Source organism: Littorina saxatilis, linkage group LG7 (assembly GCF_037325665.1).
Source record: "Littorina saxatilis isolate snail1 linkage group LG7, US_GU_Lsax_2.0, whole genome shotgun sequence".
In the NCBI taxonomy this organism is placed as follows: domain Eukaryota; kingdom Metazoa; phylum Mollusca; class Gastropoda; order Littorinimorpha; family Littorinidae; genus Littorina; species Littorina saxatilis.
The window spans coordinates 11,866,513-11,883,946 of record NC_090251.1 but is presented as its reverse complement, the minus strand read 5'-3'; the positions used below and the strand labels follow the sequence as shown (position 1 = coordinate 11,883,946).

The 17,434-nt window shown below is 37.4% G+C and overlaps 1 protein-coding gene and 1 long non-coding RNA gene across 2 annotated transcripts in view; one reads left to right on the top strand and one right to left on the bottom strand.

Annotated features, from left to right (window-relative positions):
- LOC138970691 (uncharacterized) overlaps positions 1-17,434 on the top strand; it is a 40,689-nt gene that overhangs the window by 8,654 nt on the left and 14,601 nt on the right. The window lies entirely within an intron of this gene.
- Positions 13,654-16,508, bottom strand: LOC138970692 (uncharacterized). Its single transcript, XR_011457046.1, has 3 exons — positions 16,376-16,508; positions 14,829-14,906; positions 13,654-14,442 (listed from the first exon to the last, which is right to left on the bottom strand). It is a non-coding gene; the product is annotated as an uncharacterized lncRNA (long non-coding RNA).

Here is a 17,434-nt window from a genome sequence, read left to right as displayed (position 1 = left end):
TTTATTTCGGAGTTTTCCTTCTCCTAGACTGGTTACCTACCATGGTTGTCGAGTAGAGAAAGGGAGAATGTACGTTCTGGCTCACCGATTCCGACAGACCCTAAATATTAACGCAAAATAGGCTTCTGGACTAAACTTTTACTAAAATGAAACATGCGACAAAATCAGAAAAATACTGCATAAATCCATACAAAAAAAATACAGTAAAGTAAGGTTGTTTTGAACCAATGCCGGGTCTGTCGGAATCAGTAACCCAGAACGTACATTCTCCCTTTCTCTTATACAACATTCTTAAGCTCAATACGCTCTCTCATTTACAAACTTTACTTCATATGTTCTTTCACTGTTAGAATTATATCTGATACATGCAATGTGACTGTCTAAACGAATAGTTAACTCTTTATAAGTGATTCTATTTTTACTTTTTCTTCCCGTCCTATTTGAATCCCCTTTTTTAAAAACTGCTTTTTCAGATCTTCTATATCGATTGGCTTGTTATATTCAGCTCGTGTTTTTGTTTGAATACTTGCTTTCTTACTTTTGTAGTCATCAAAGTCTGTTTGTATCTGTTTGAATTCTTCGTCAGAAACTTTTGAATCTTCAAGTGCTTTACTGATAGACAGTTTTAGGCTAGACAATTTTGATGATGCAAGAGTGGAAATGGATTCGTGTTTTTCAAGCTTTTTCACAATTTTTTTCATTATAGCTGATGCTATAAATGATAAACCACCAACTGCTGCTGCGACACCACCTAGGATTAGAGAAACTGGAGTCCCTACTCCGGTAGCTAACAGAATTGTTCCCGTTACACCTGCAGCTGATGCAAGGATAGTAGAACCAGTGCTGGCATTAGAAAGGCTGTTGTAAGTTGTTGAGTACTTACGTCTAGCGCGAGAATATTTTTCTAATTCATCTTCTAGTTGTTTTTGTATATTACTAATGTGTGCCAGTCTGAATTGTTGACTTTCTGCTGCACTTTCATCAATATTAGGATAAAGCTTCACACTGCTAGTCATCTTTTTAATGCAAAATATAAAATATTTATCTTAATTCTCACTGGCCAGTGTTTCTGCTAAGCTTTGAAGCTGTTCATTGCTTAACACCTTATCTGTATAGTAGAAAGCAATCAAATCAAGATAAGTAAGATTAATACTTCTTATTTCTGTTAAATTATTTATATCTGCGTTAACAACAACATTTTGGTTTGACGTCTGTTTTTTTATTGTGTTAGAATCCTTTTGAACAGCAATAAATACTCTGACTTCTTCAACATTTAATGGTCTCCAGTTGAGATTTATTCCTCTCATTAGAACAGTGTTTGTGGTTTCTTCCCTTTTCCTGACAACTATATCAAATATCATAGTTGCATTCTGCCCTATTGGAAGCTTGGGTATAAAATCGACAATGGTGTCAGCGTCCTTTTCAACACTTTGTTTTCTGTGAATGAGATAGTTGTTCTTATGGAAAGGTTTAACTGCAACTTCTCCCCTGCTGTTAATCGCAGGAACAAGGCTAACAATTAGTGGTTTAGCATTGATTGACTTACGGAATGTGTCGTCTTTTCCAACAAGAGTGTATGGACTCACAAATTCAAACTTCATTTCCCAGTCAATCTTTTTTATAACAGGACTAAGTACCCATTTTTTATTCTGATGTTTCCACATGTAGAATGTGTCATCGACAATTGGATCAGGTACATTAACATCACGGATTTGACCTAGTTTGAGGAATCTTGGTTTCTTTTCATCGTCGATTTCCTTTCTCTTGTAATAACCGGTGTCTGTAAACTCGAATGCATACACTGCACCAACTTCAGCATTGCTCTCAAAGTCGATAGCGTCTGCTAAATCTTTCAACTCTATAGTTGAACATGCAACAGGATAAGCTATTGTAGGTCCACTCGACATTTTAATACTCAATATTTTATGGAACTATTTCCAATGTAATGTTAAACAAACAATCAACTGGTTGTCCACTTTGATTTTTCAGATCAATGTGTAGGAATTCATGACACCCTTCCTCCAAGTCCTTGAACTGAAGTGTCTTAAATGTTGGCACGTGCATTTTACAAAAAGAGGCATCACTCGGTGGAAGAATCCTAAGCAGATCAGAACGCTGATCATTAAACAGATTATAGGATGTGTTAAGCTCTCTCATGTGAACAAACAGTACACTGTTAACATCCATGTCAATGGGACGTGTTCCCTTGTATATTTTTGTAATTCCAAGCATATCAAGGAGTTTGGTTGGAAACTCAACGTTTACTTCTCTAGTTTTGGGCATAGTAAGAGTAGCAATGAGACTTGCATGATTTAAACTCGCTGTAATACCTACTGGAGCAAACAATTCTTTCTCTAAAGTGCAGAAGTCATAGTAACCATCTTCTACAGAATGTGTTTTACCATTAATTCTAACCCAGTTGTTAGCCTTTTTTTTACTGATATTATACCAAGTAACCTTGTACATAATTTCATGCAGTGCAACTTTCATTCCTCCATTTTGATTGTTGATAGGGGTTGCAAGTTTAACTGGCACACTAGTCTTCACATTTGTTAGTGTGATAAACATTTTTTATTCAACAACAAAAATGAGTCAGTATAAATTCAACAAAGATGTTAAATACAAAACTGGACCATATTACAATCCAAAGACTATTTCTTTCCATGAGTTGGACTTTGCTGTAACAGAAACAGAATCCATTCGCGTTAAAGTGCCTGACCCATTCCATTCTTACCTAAATCCCCCAATCAAAAATGATAGTGTTCCAAAGATGTGGAACTCTCACCCAATTCAGTTCTATCAGAATCAGTTAAACTTTGCAATATTCTGTGCAACCACAGGATGTGGAGTGTCCTATGCAGACCACATGAATAATTCAAACTTACTGACAAAGTGTGTGTACACATTTCACGTTTACTATCAGTGCAGGAGAATCTTGTCTGAACTTCAGGCACCAATGCCGCATGAAAAGAGCTGGAACCCATTCAACAATAGGATAAACATGAAAGTGTATGAGCGTCTCTGCAATGAATTCAATATAGATTTTAAGACCGACTTTAGGCAAAAGCAAGACAAAAACCATGGCATGGGAACACTATATTTATGGGGTGTCCACAGGAGGTATAATTTTGATTACTGGCCAGGTCATACATCTTTTTCTTCAAATGTGCAGGTACAGTTAGGATCAATAGAACAACAGCACCACAATGCATGGACTACTTTTATATTAGACACCGGCAAAGGTTTCACTGGATCAGGTGTTGAAAGGATCAATGAATCTATCCGAACATATACGTGGTGCTTGCTAGGCTCGCAGGCACAGACACGATCAAACATAATGAGAACAAGCACAGGGTTTGGTGCACAGAAACAGTTGTTATCAAATTTAGAAGATGTCATAAACTCTGCAGTTGATCTGCCTTCCAGCATCAAAAGGTATCAAGACTCTCTCCGTTATGCAAGATCAAAAGTTGACTTTGCTGTTGGTAACGGCCTTTACATGTTACCTTCTGATCTCCAGCTGCAGATTGGAACAATAACAAATTATAACAATGAAATCATTATTGCTAGTGACACCCAGCCGCTTGGAAAGGGTGAAGAACTGAATTCAGAAATCAGAACGATGTTACAGCCATATCACAATGAACAGAAACAAAGCGTGACAAGTGAAGATCACGCTGCAGGTGAAGATCATTCTGTCACTAGTGATGATCAAGCTGTTAGTATTAGTGATGATCATGAATCGCAGAAGACTGCTCTAGTAATTGGTGGAGTGGGTGTAGGCTTACTTTTGCTTTATTCTCGTTAGCAGAACACCTGCAATTAAAACTATTAGAGTCCAGAGATGTTCAGCCATGAAACCAACAACTTTACCTGCAAAAGATAACAGCCAGCTAACAATTGAACCAATGATTCCTGGAAGTGCATCCAAAGCTTTTGCTGCTAGTTTCTTTAATAGTTCTGCAATGTGTTTGAGTTGTTTCTTTACCCATCCCGGATCAGATGGAGATGAAGGTGGAGGTGGAGGTGGAGGTGTGACAGTGCCACCTGTGAGTGTTAACACTAATGTGCTTATTGCAAATCCTAACGCAGTTAGTATACTAGCTATTGTGATTCCCTGCTCTCTGAAAAGCGTTCTAATTCTTTCAGCAAGAGTTGTGTCTTCGTAAAGGATTCTTTGAATTGTATTTTTTATTCTGCTGACCTGTGTTCTCAGTTGTTCTCTATTGTTACTTAGAACTTCTAACCTTATGGCTTTCTCCTCCTGCAAATCTTTTAAACGCTTAGAAATTCTGTTTTTTACTTCTTGTTCTAGGTTCAAATCATCAGCATCAGCAAGTTTTTGTTTCTCTTTGTTTATATCTTCATCCAGCTGACCTAGTTTTGACAGATTATTTGCTATTTCACCTCTGATGGTTTGTAGTGATTGATTAAGGGCTTCTATTTCTCTCATAGGTAATAGTTCATGTGGAGTCTTCAGTGAAGTTTCCTCAGAAAAAGAAGTCTCTATCTCTTGTATAAGTTGATCAGCCTCATCTGCAAGTTTATTAAGATCTTGCAATGGAACAGATTCTATTTGAGTAGCAGTTGGTAGTCCTAGTTCTGCTTGTTGAAGTAAGGAAACAACATGGGAAGATGATGACCGTGTGCTAGGCACAATATCTAATTGCCTAAGTCGATTAGCAGTAAGTTTTTGTTTTAGTGAAACTTTTGATAGAAACTTAGCAGGATTAGATTTATATGTAAGTTGGACTTTTTCTCCTTTATCGCTAGTTGTATATAAATGATTTGCTTCCATTTTGAACTGGTTTGGATCTAAAACATCAGGTTCTTCTCCTAAACTTTTGTAGAAATCTCTAACTTTACCTTCCAGAAGTTCATGTCGTGCCACCTCATAATGCAGTGAATGATGGTAGGGAACCAAAGGGATTGCTTCGCTCATGTCGTCCGCTGGCTCAAATAAATCTTCAAATCCACCTTCTGCCATTTGTAACTTATTTTTTATTTTGAAAATAAAAAAAGATGGCACAATCGTTCGGTTCTGTTCTTGATCCTTACAGAAGGCTGAAAGAACCTCTCGGGGTAAAAGGAATAAGGCAAACAGTTATAGTTACAAATAATCCTTCTACTATTGATCAGAATGAAATACTTACTGTTAGGTTTCCTAATCTAGGTAAGAACGATGTTATTGTACCAGGCACTGTAAGACTATCATTCAAATTAGAATTAGAATCTGGCTCAGATGAAAATAGGACTTTGGCTTATAATGTAGGAAGAGCAATTGTGAGGAAGATCACTGTCAAACTGGAAGGGCGGGAAGTGATGTCATTGAATAATGCAGATGTATTTTTAGTTTATGCAGATAATTGGTTAACTGACAATGAAAAGAAAAACAGAGTGTTTCAAGGGATTCAGTCAGACAATGGGATAAAAGTTAGAATAGGAGCAGGAGATAAAGCTGACAATAACAAAAAAGATAACGCTGTCAATGTTGCTTTTGGAAACAAATTTTGTATTCCACTTGACTTTGAACTCATAAATTCACATCCTCCCTTCTATCAAGGAGCATTGCGTGACAGGCTGTCATACGACCTGACTTTCAATAGTTATGATCGTGTTATGCTTTCAGAAGACCCGGAAGCAAAGTATAAGGTGTCTGGAATTTCTTTAGAGTTTGATGTTGTAAACCATCCTGAGCTGGCTAGACTTATAGAAAATCAGTACAGTTCTAAGCTGCCTATCTATTATGAAAGAGTGTTGAATCACAGTACACTTTCAAAAAGCCAGGCTGATCCAATCTGGAACATTAACTTGAATACACCAGCTAGGTCAATGAAGGGAATACTTATGTTGTTTGAGGAACCAAAAGATTCATATGAAAGGCAAATAGAAAAGTTTTACAATCCACTAATCAATAGAGTATATTGCACAATTGAAGGGCAGCCAAACCAAATATTTGCATCTGGCATGCTGCCATACCAACACTATGATGAAGCAAGAAAGTACTTTACTGGAGGAAGATTGAAAGACCCAACATCTGATCTTGTGGCTAAAGATCTACATTTACACGGTGTTGGCGTAGAAGATTTCTTGACAAATAAATATGCGTTATGGCTGGATCTCAGAACAACTGACGACAACAAACTGCATGGAAGTGGAAGGCGAATTGAAAACGGATCAGAAGGAATCACAATACAAATTGAAAAGGAAGTAGGGAGTAGTAGTAAATCAGTTAAGATCTACGTGTTTGTTGTGTCAGATGCGCAGTTAAACATCTCTGAAAGCAGATTACAGGATATTGTTTATTGAACGTGTTAAAATGAAGTATCTAGATTTTCTTCCAAAAGATCCACACTGTTCTTTGATTTGTGGGGCAACAGGTTGCGGCAAAACAAGATATGTTTTGGATTTATTACAGACTGTTTACATAAATCACTTTGAACACATAGTCATATTCTGTCCAACCATAAAGCATAACAGAACATACAAGGAGAGAAAATTCATATGGTCTGATCAAAATATATTTATTGTAAATCCTTCTGATCGTCTAAATGTTTGCTTGGAGCATTATTTCGATCTTTTTCAGAACACGCCAACACTGTTTATTATTGATGACTGTGCAGCAGAACGTGACATTGTTAGAAAGAAAAGTGCACTAGCAAAGCTTGCATTCAGTGGACGACATGCATTAATATCAGTTTGGATATTAACACAAAAATACAATGCAGTTCTGAAAGACTTTAGAGAGCAACTCAAAACAATAACATTGTTCTATTCAAAGGACCGTGACAGTTTTGAAGAGTGCCTTCGAGAAAATGATGTCATTGAAAACAAACAGGAGAGAGAAAGAATAAAGAATAATCTGAAATCTTCTAAGCACTCGAAACTGGTTTTAAAAACTGATCAACCAGTTCAGTATGTATGTTTGTAGAAATCCTTGCTAAGTTCTTACTCAAGTTTTTACTAAGTTCTTACCAAGTTCTTACTCAAGTTCTTACACAAGTTCTTTCACAAGTTCTTACACAAGTTCTTGTTAAGTTCCTACCTAAGTTCTTGTTAAGTTCCTACTCAAGTTCTTGTTAAGTTCCTACCTAAGTTCTTACTCAAGTTCCTACCTAAGTTCTTGTTAAGTTCCTACCCAAGTTCTTACTCAAGTTTAATTACTAGATTTTTATTTTATTCTGCATCAAAATAAAATGAACTGTGATGAATTGCTGATGCAGACTGCTACAGATATTGAAATCTGTGACAGTAGGACTATACCTGATAAAAAAGAAAGATTGTATTCACTTGCTGTTTGTGGAAAAACAAAACACTACCTTGGGCAGCAGTTAACTGTGGAAGAAGTACAACATCTTTCCTCAGAAGATATAGAAAAGTATCATGGACGGTATGAATCAGTGCTTGGTTCTAAGATGGTTAGAAGTATTGGACAGACTGTTATAGGTTTGTACACAAAGATTTTTGGACATTTTACACCTCTCGACTCGGAGGAAGACTTAACACATGATCTAACTCATGACCCTGTTGTTTCCAAGTCCCTCGAATCTCTTGCCTGTGGCCTGTATTATCGATTTGGTGCTTTATTAGTACCATTTGTTGCTGGATTAATTACTTTCAAACACATTAATTTTCAGAATAAAAAAGATGACAGATCAGTTGAAGCAGACAGTGGAGCAGACGAAAATACCAGAAGTGAACACAGTGACAAAGAAACCTGGTAGAGTAGAAGCAGGAAAAAAACTAGCCGAATGGAACAGACAAAAAAAGTTAAATCAAAAGGCAAAGCAGAACATTATGTCTGAAGTTGAGCAGACACCAAACATTCCTGAAGTGACTAAGGTCACACAAACTGATCAAGAATTAAAATCTTCATTTCTATCATACAGAAAAGTAGCTGTAGCAGCTGTTGTTGGAGGAGGTGGATACTTGCTTTACAAACTTTGGCAAGGCAAATATAAAGTGTCAGAAAGACCAAAATCAGAAACACCAAAACCAGAAACACCAAAACCAACAAACAAAGCAGTACAAACAATAACAAAGCCCACAGTAGTACCTGCAGTGGATTCATTTCATATGGAATAATTTTAATATTTTAATTTTGATAACATAAAAATGAGTTCTGAAAAGACAATAGTTAATCTAGTTTATCACGCTGCAGTGATTGGAGGCTTGAGTGTAGGTTACACAATGCTGGGTAAAAGTCTCCTCAGAATGAAACCAGCCGACTTGGGAAAGTTAGACTTCGAAGACGGTGCTAAACTAATTGGTGTTGTGACAGCTTCCTTTGCAACAAAAGACTTCCTGGTGAAGCAAGGAATTATTCCAGAAAATATAAACATGTAAGACAATAAAATGGCTAGCTTGGTTATGATGGTGGGAGGTGCGATTGTAAATGCGCTTGCATTTTCTGGCAGCAACTATTTGTTTTCTAAACTGCAAAATGGTGAAGAGAGGGAAAGGCACAACAAAGCCATGGAACAACTGGCGAAAGCACAGGATGAATACGAGAAGAAACGAATTGCGCAGTTAGACTTTATGAATGATAAACTCAGGCAGCAAGGACATGCAAACAAAACCTTTGCCAATGTTGATGCAGCCATTCAAGAATATTATCTTGTAACTGGAAAGAAAATGAAGACAAGTGCTCCTCCAAAACTGGGTGACTTTTATCAGCCTTCAGAAGAGCAGAAGGTGGGCGAAATTGTTTTCATTGTTATTGGTATGGCTGTTGTTTACTTTATTGCGCGTGCTGTCAAATCTTAATATTCTGTCATTTAAAAAACCATGAGTGATGCTTTGTTATCTAAAATATATTATTCCCCAAAAGGATACTGGAAAGGAAGAACTGCTATTGACAAGCTCAGTGACGCAGCAGGTGTTTCTCAAGATATAGCAAAGAAATGGTTGTCAAAGCAGGCAGTTTGGCAGATCTATTTACCTGCACCAAGAAAAATTACACGACCACACTTTGTTAACATTAAACCGAATGACACTCATCAAATAGACCTGCTGTATTTACCGCATGACACAGTCAGAAGGAAGAAATATAAGTATGCACTGACTGTAGTTGATGTTGCAACAAGATACAAAGATGCTGAACCGTTGACAGAGAAAAGTGCTATAGCTACAGCTGTTGCCCTGCAAGAAATTTACAGACGTGGACCACTAAAGTATCCCAGAATGATTCAGTGCGATGATGGTAAGGAGTTTAAAGGAGCTGTCAACCAGCTTCTGTTAAAACATCATGTTACAGTGAAGAGAGGTATTCCAGGAAACCACAGGTCACAGGCTATTGTTGAGAGCTTTAACAAACAGTTGGCAGAAAAACTGTTTTCATATCAGTACCATCAGGAATTTTTGGACACAGAAAGTAAATTGCGTAACACTGAATGGGTCAAAAGATTACCATCAGTACTTAGAGCAATGAATCTGGAGGTATTTAAAGCTACAGGGTTAAGACCAGTTGATGCAATCAAACAGAAAACAATACCTGTTGCTCCAAAGTCAACAACACCAGTGGCATTACTACCTTTCAATCAGAAAGTCAGATATTTATATGCACCCGGTGAAGCTGAGGGTGACAGCAGGAAGCGTGCAACGGATCCAATCTGGAGTATTGACATTCATGAAATCAAGAGAGTAGTAGAGACAAATCCACCTATATATTACTTGAGAGAACCAGCACCGCAAAGAGCCTTTGTAAAAGAGGAATTACAATTAGTTCCACGTGGTACAAATGTTAAATGATTTTTTATTTCAGATTTTATAGTGTTAACAAAAATGGAAGCTCTGAGAAAGAATTGCAACTTCATTTTTTTAATTTATATTTTTATTTTGAGTTATAAAATCAAACTCACAGCGATGGAAGACTCTGTATTAGAATCTTTATCGACAGTATTTGACACCGTTGAATTACAAGTAACGGATCCTCAAAATGTGCAGTCCAGTGTGCAAGACGCCATTGAACAAATTCCAAACAATTTGTTGATTGAACCTCCAGTAAAAGTGCAGATAGTCAGTTTAATAAAATACAAAACAGTCAGTGATGAGGTGCTAGAAGTTCATGTTTCAACCAGACAACTAGCACTTAATTCTATGGCAGAATTGAATGGAAACTGGGCAGATGAAATGATGAAACGGTTTGAGCAAGCTGCAGAGGATGCAAAGATGAAAGGATCCGGATGGTCAGAAGGTGAAATTCTAAAAATAGAATTGAAGCTAAGTAAATTTGCCCCCATCAGAGGTAGAAGTTACATACCTTTACCTCCTGCTCTTGTCAAAAAACGTGCTGTGCTGAACATAAAGAATGATGATGACAAATGTTTTATGTGGTGTGTTCTGGCAAGACTGTACAGTGTAAAGAAAAATGCAGAAAGAGTGTCTAACTACCATGCATACAGAAATAAACTAAACTTTACTGGTATTGAATTTCCTGTCAGCATTACAAGCATTGACAAATTTGAACAGCAAAACAAACCCATCACCGTAAATGTTTACACGTGGGATGAGGAAGATGAACTGAAACCAGTCAGAATATCAAAGAACTCACCAACGATTGGTGATTGTGATACTAACCATGTTGACATGTTACTAATGACTGATGGTGTAAAATATCATTACACTTTGATTCGTACAATGAGTAGACTGATGGCGAGCACAAGCAATCACAATAGTAAACAAGACTTTTGTAGGCGATGTCTCTTGCGTATTCCATCAATTCATGCAGCACTTATACACAAGCAACATTGTAAGAGCGTTGATGATGCGGTTGTGAAGTTAACAACACCGCCGCCAGACAGCAAAGTGTATTTTAAGAATGTATGCAAACTACAGAAAAGTCCTTATGTTGTTTATGCTGACTTTGAATCTATCATTGTGCCATATGAAGGACCTTTACCAAAAGACCTACCTAAAACAGTAACTCTAAGTAATCATCAAGTCTGTTCATATGCATTTATTGTTGTTAGTTCAGATGGTAAACATTCTAAACCGCAATTGTACAGAGGACCTAATGCAGCAAAGAACTTCTTACAGCAAATGAACCAAGTGCGAAATGACTGCTCCAAACAACTGAATCTTTCAGACATTGTTATGAAACCTGAAGACCAAGAACAGTTTAACTCTACCACACAGTGTTGGATATGCGAACAAAGTCTAACACCAAACACAGACAATCCAATAGTAAGAGATCATGATCATGTAAGTGGGCAGTTCCGAGGAGCAGCACACAGCAAATGTAATCTACAATTAAAGTTTGATCCTAAGACTTGGAAGCTTCCAATCTTCTTCCATAACTTGCGCGGTTATGATTCACATCTGATCATGCAGGCAGTAACTGATGAATACAAAGCAAGATGCATTGCGCAGTCTTCAGAAAAGTACATGGCCTTTACTCTGAATAGTTTATACTTCTACGATTCTGCTCAACATCTGATGGGAACACTTGAGTCTTTATCTTCATCACTAACTGCTTTCCCAATCACATGTAAGTACTTTGACAGTGACTTAGTTAGAAAGGGAGTCTATCCATATGAATACATGGATTCGTGGGAGAGGTTTGATGAAGATGAGTTACCACCAAAGGATGCTTACTTCTCACGGCTGAAGGGTAAAGGTATAAGTGACGAAGACTATGAACACGCTAAGACTGCATGGAATAAATTAGGATGTAATACAATGGGTGATTATCATGATCAATATTTGTTGGCTGATGTTTGTTTACTTGCAGATATATTTGAGAATTACAGAAGAACATGTATGAAGCACTACAATCTAGATCCTTCACATTACATATCTGCACCAGGCATGAGCTGGGATGCATTTCTTAGATTTACAGGAGTAAAGATTGACTTGCTATCAGATCTACCTACACTTCAGATGATTGAAAATGGACTACGTGGAGGAATCAGTATGGCTTCACACAATTACTGCAAAGCCAACAACAAATACTTGGACGACTTTGATCCTATGAAACCTTCTAATTACATCATGTATCTAGATGCAAACAATTTGTATGGTTGGGCAATGTGTCAGACGCTTCCACTTCGGAACTTTAAGATCTATTCAGGACCATTTTCACAATGTGTTGTGCTGACAATATTAAAAGCAGGCCCAGACAGTCGAAAGGGATGGATACTAGAAGTTGACTTAGACTATCCACTATCACTTCATGATCTACATAATGATTATCCTTTAGCGGCTGAGAGGTTAAAAGTAAACCCAAGAGAACCTCCAAAGCTGGTGCCCAATCTGTTTCACAAAAAGAAGTATGTGTGTCACTACAGACTGTTACAGTTTTACATTAGACATGGATTAATTTTGAAGGCTGTTCATCGTATAATTTTATTTGATCAAGAACAGTTTATGAAACCTTACATCATGAAAAACACAGAACTGAGAACCAAAGCCGCTGATGCATCAGAGAAAGACTTTTTTAAACTGATGAACAACAGTTGCTTTGGTAAGACAATGGAAAACCCACACAAGAGAAAGGATGTTAGACTTGTTACAAGAGAAAATGAGGCCATCAAGCTGACATCCAAACCACAGTATCAAGACTTTAAATACTTTCATGAACAGCTGTATGGTATCTTAATGAAAAAACTTGTAGTCAAGCTTGACAAACCAGTATTCATAGGCTTTACTGTGCTAGAGTTGTCAAAACTGTTGATGCTTGAGTTTTTGTATGATTATTTGAAACCAAGATATCCCAAATCGAGAGTACTTTACACAGACACAGATTCATTCTTACTTGACATTCCAGCGGATGACATTTACAAAGATCTAGAAGCTGAAAGTCCTGCAGTAAAAGGAAAAGATTCTTTTTATGACACTTGCGACTACCCTAAAGAATCACCATTGCACTCAAATGTTAACAAGAAGGTTATTGGAAAGATGAAAGATGAAATGAATGGGAAGATAATTAAGGAGTATGTTGGATTGCGTGCAAAGATGTACAGTGTTGCAAGTGAGAAAGGGGTGGTTAAAAAAGCAAAGGGTGTAAGCAAACAGGTTGTAAAGTCGAGCATATCGCATGATAACTACAAGGAAGCACTGTTTCAGAAGCGAGTGTTTCACCATGACAACCCTAAGATCAGTTCCGCGCTTCATCAGATCAACACAACTATTGTAAACAAGAAATCTTTAGATGCTAATGACACAAAGCGCGTTTATTCATCACCAGAATATTCTTATGCAATTGGCCACTGGAGAACAAACGCGACTCCAAATAGTCTGAGTGTGTAATAAGAATTTTTGTCAATCGGGAAAACCCGCTATGACGGGGAAGTGTTTGTGAAAGGGGAGTAGGCTTTGTTGAGTTTCAAAGCAGCCACCAAGTACACTTTTCAAAGCTTGATTCAATAAACAAGTTTTAATATTCATGAACCACGTGATACACCAGAACCAATCGTGGTGGAACAATATTAAACAAGTCATTTGCATAAAGTGCACTCGGTGGCCGCCTGAAAAGGCAGCCTAAATATTGAAGCGTTGTGAAGCGAAGCGTTGAAACAGAGTGACCCAAGCCGCCGGTTTACCAGCAAGACCTACCGTTCACGCGTGAACGGTACTATTTTTAGAATCCTAGAATTCTTGAGAATTTCGGAGCTGGCTTGTTTCTGGTACAGGCAAAATTGAGTTTGTGTAGCAGGGTCACTCTCCTGAAAACTGGTCAGATGTGTGACTTGAGTGCCCAAAAATAAAGTTAGTCAAAATTGAAATATTTTGGTGTGTTTGGTTTGTTTAACATCTCAACTTTCCAACACAAGGTTTTGGAAAGCAAGATAAACTTTTGGAAATGTTGTAATTTAAGATAATGTGTTGAAGGTTGCCTTGTCTCGCGTGTAGCACAGGACACCATTAGATGCACATTTTTACTCTTATCATAAAAAATACAAGTATTTATCATGCAATTTCCAATGAGATACAATAGAAATTGCTTCATAGAAGTACCAGAAGTTTCAAAATATACCATACACTTACATAATGGGGGGATTACTATGAGGACGCCAGATCGACCATTTCATCATTTACAGAAAACCTGTCCAGCAAGTGATCAGATATTGCTATCTGCAAAATTGTATGATTTAAAGAATCTCCATGAATACTTAAAACAGATATATGGACATACTTTGAAAAATCTTGGTAATACATGCAGATATTCATCAAATGACACAGAACGTCTCGCGTGTAACCATGGACACCGCAAACAAACACAGACACCAATATCAGTTAACCATGGGTTTATTTCAGTCAAAACGAAACAACTTTTTATTGAAATGTGTGTCTGCCACGCCTGTCAAGAGTTGGGACAGGCAGCACCTCAACTACTTCCTCAAACTCCACAAAAAATCTCTCCTCCACAGCAGGCCACACAAACGATGATCCTTGTTTACTAAGGAAACGGACAACCACCCCATTCCCATCCAGTGTGTCAATCTGTGGACAAACAAATGAACCTTTCTTAAAATAGAAAAATTAAAAATAGTAACTGAAAAGGTTTACATCATGAATTAAAAATACAAGGAGCAAGTGACACCAATAAACTTGGAAATGTCTACCTCAGAAAAGCAGACAACTGAAGCTCTCCATTCATACCAACTAGGGGTAATTTGGTACTTGAAATACATGTATAAATGTAATTGATTCCATATGTAACCTGCACTTACCATGCCATGGAAAGACTTTGCTAGGAATGTCTCCACAAATCAGTATGGATACAGAAAATTAAAAAAATGACTGCATGCAAGCAAAGTCATTCCAGTATAATAAGATTAAGATTAATGAAAAACATGTTAAAACAATTATTTACAGTAAAAACGTACCGGTCTCTCTGATCTGCTCCTTGATCAGCATTGACTGGACTGGCAGAAAGGATAGGAGCATTAGCAGCATCCTGGCATCTGAAAAAAGTATGCAACAGTTGGAGTCAGATATTTTAATTGCTACCACAGCTTTACATCGCACATTGAGGTACATAACAGTGCATGTTACAATCGTCAAGATCCCAAGATACACACATTGGAAACCAGAGTGGTTCTGTCCTGAACACATCCTCGTAACACAAAGAAACAACAAGTCGCGTAAGGCGAAATTACTACATTTAGTCAAGCTGTGGAACTCACAGAATGAAACTGAACGCACTGCATTTTTTAACAATGACCGCAGAGAAACTGACGAGCCTGTTTAGGGCGGTAGTGGTTTCGCTGTGCTGCATAAGCAGGGTTTGCTGCACCTCTCTTTGTTTTAACTTTCTGAGCGTGTTTTTAATCCAAACATATCATATCTATATGTTTTTGGAATCAGGAACCGACAAGGAATAAGATGGAATTGTTTTTAAATCGATTTCGGAAATTTTATTTTAATCATAATTTTTATATTTTTAATTTTCAGAGCTTGTTTTTAATCCGAATATAACATATTTATATGTTTTTGGATCAGAATAGGATGAAGAATAAAATGAACGTAGTTTTGGATCGTTTTATAAAAAAAATAAAATTTTAATTACAATTTTCAGATTTTTAATGACCAAAGTCATTAATTAATTTTTAAGCCTCCAAGCTGAAATGCAACACAAAGTCCGGCCTTCGTCGAAGATTGCTTTGCCAAAATTTCAATCAATTTGATTGAAAAATGAGGGTGTGACAGTGCCGCTTCAACTTTTACAAAAAGCCGGATATGACGTCATCAAAGACATCTATCCAAAAAATGAATAAAACGTCTGGGGATATCATGCCCAGGAACTCTCATGTCAAATTTCATAAAGATCGGTCCAGTAGTTTACTCTGAATCGCTCTACAAACACACACACGCACAGACAGACACACACACGATATACACCACGACCCTCGTTTAGATTCCCCCTCTATGTTAAAACATTTAGTCAAAATTTGACTAAATGTAAAAATGACTACACGCTGTGTAAAATCTGCTCCAGTGCGAATGAAAATGCCAGATGGTATCTGTCATAATTTCTGTCCCGCACGCATCGCTGACACCGCATGCGGAAAAGCAGCAATGGCGTCCGCTATACGAACGAGACAGCTCTGGCTATGATGAGAGATTCAAACGCTATTTCTTGAGATTCTCAACAAAACAAATGAACCTGAACCACATGATCTCATCTTCATTTAAAAAAAATAGAAAATAAACTAACAAGAGGCGCAAAACAATCATAAAAAACGAAAACTTCTTTTCACGTTGGACTGTACCTAGATCTACTCTACCCTTGAATTTGCCACTTGGTTGCGTTTTTCTGACAGAAAGGCATTTTTTTTCGAATTCAGTTTGTAAACATGACAAAATCATATTAGTGGTTTAAGTTCTACACGCTAAATAATAAAAATAGAGCCGTCGTAAAGCTCAAACTTACCTCAAAGGTTGTGATCACATGTACCGTCTCGCACGTCTGTCGTCAACTTTGGCGCGGACCCCGCAACAACAAAGTTTTCCTGCGTCTAACCGCGTGCTCGATTGTACGAAAACACATTTGCACCGTGTAACCCCCGCAGGGACTCCCTTATATTCATGCGCGAATGGGTTGAAAGATCGCAAGTTTGCCAGAAAATAGTTCTGCAATGTGCTCACACGTATCGCAAATTTTCGGACACCACTTGCAGATCTATCAGAACATCTCATTAAACTTGCTTTACAGACTCAACTTGAATCTCATTCAATCGCGATTAACGACATCGAATATTTTACTATGTCAGAGTAGAATTATCCATCCCCTGAAACAGTATGCACAAGTTATGTTTGGGCATGGCGTTGAAGCTAAAAATAGGACACCAGGCGTGACGTGCGAGACGACTTGTTTCTACATGGTCAAATGCAACCAAGTTATTATCGAAAGATCGTTTGTGCGCATCGGGCGGGTGAAATCAAATTCATACACAGGAATTTGCAACAATTGTAGAAAAATGTGTTATCAAATGGGTAAATTTGAGGCATGTGTATGTGCAGAGATAGCATGTCACACTTTCGAATGGAAAAAAGTGGCGATTTCAGAGCTTCTGCAGTGCAAAGCAAATCACAGAATTTACAAACGCTTTAGTTCTTGTTCACACTGTTCCTCCAAATAACACTGAAGACAACAAAACACATAAAAATAAAGGAAAGTAATTATTTTGTTGTTTATTTAAATGTTTTTGTACGCTGTCCCGACTGACCAGTTTCTAGGAGAGTGACCCAACACAGGAAGTTGTGAAATACGTCACGGCAAAATTGTTACCAAAAACATCAAAGATCGTATTGTGCAGGGTCAACTGCAACAAACTCAAACCGAGCCATTCATACCTTGTTGTATTTGAGTGACTTATATACCCGACATTTTTATGTCTAATTTTCAGCACAGGTGTAGGAAAAATCATAAAACAAAATGTTATTTATTTTCTAATTTAACATTTTTTTTACAAATATGACCATGGTCTTT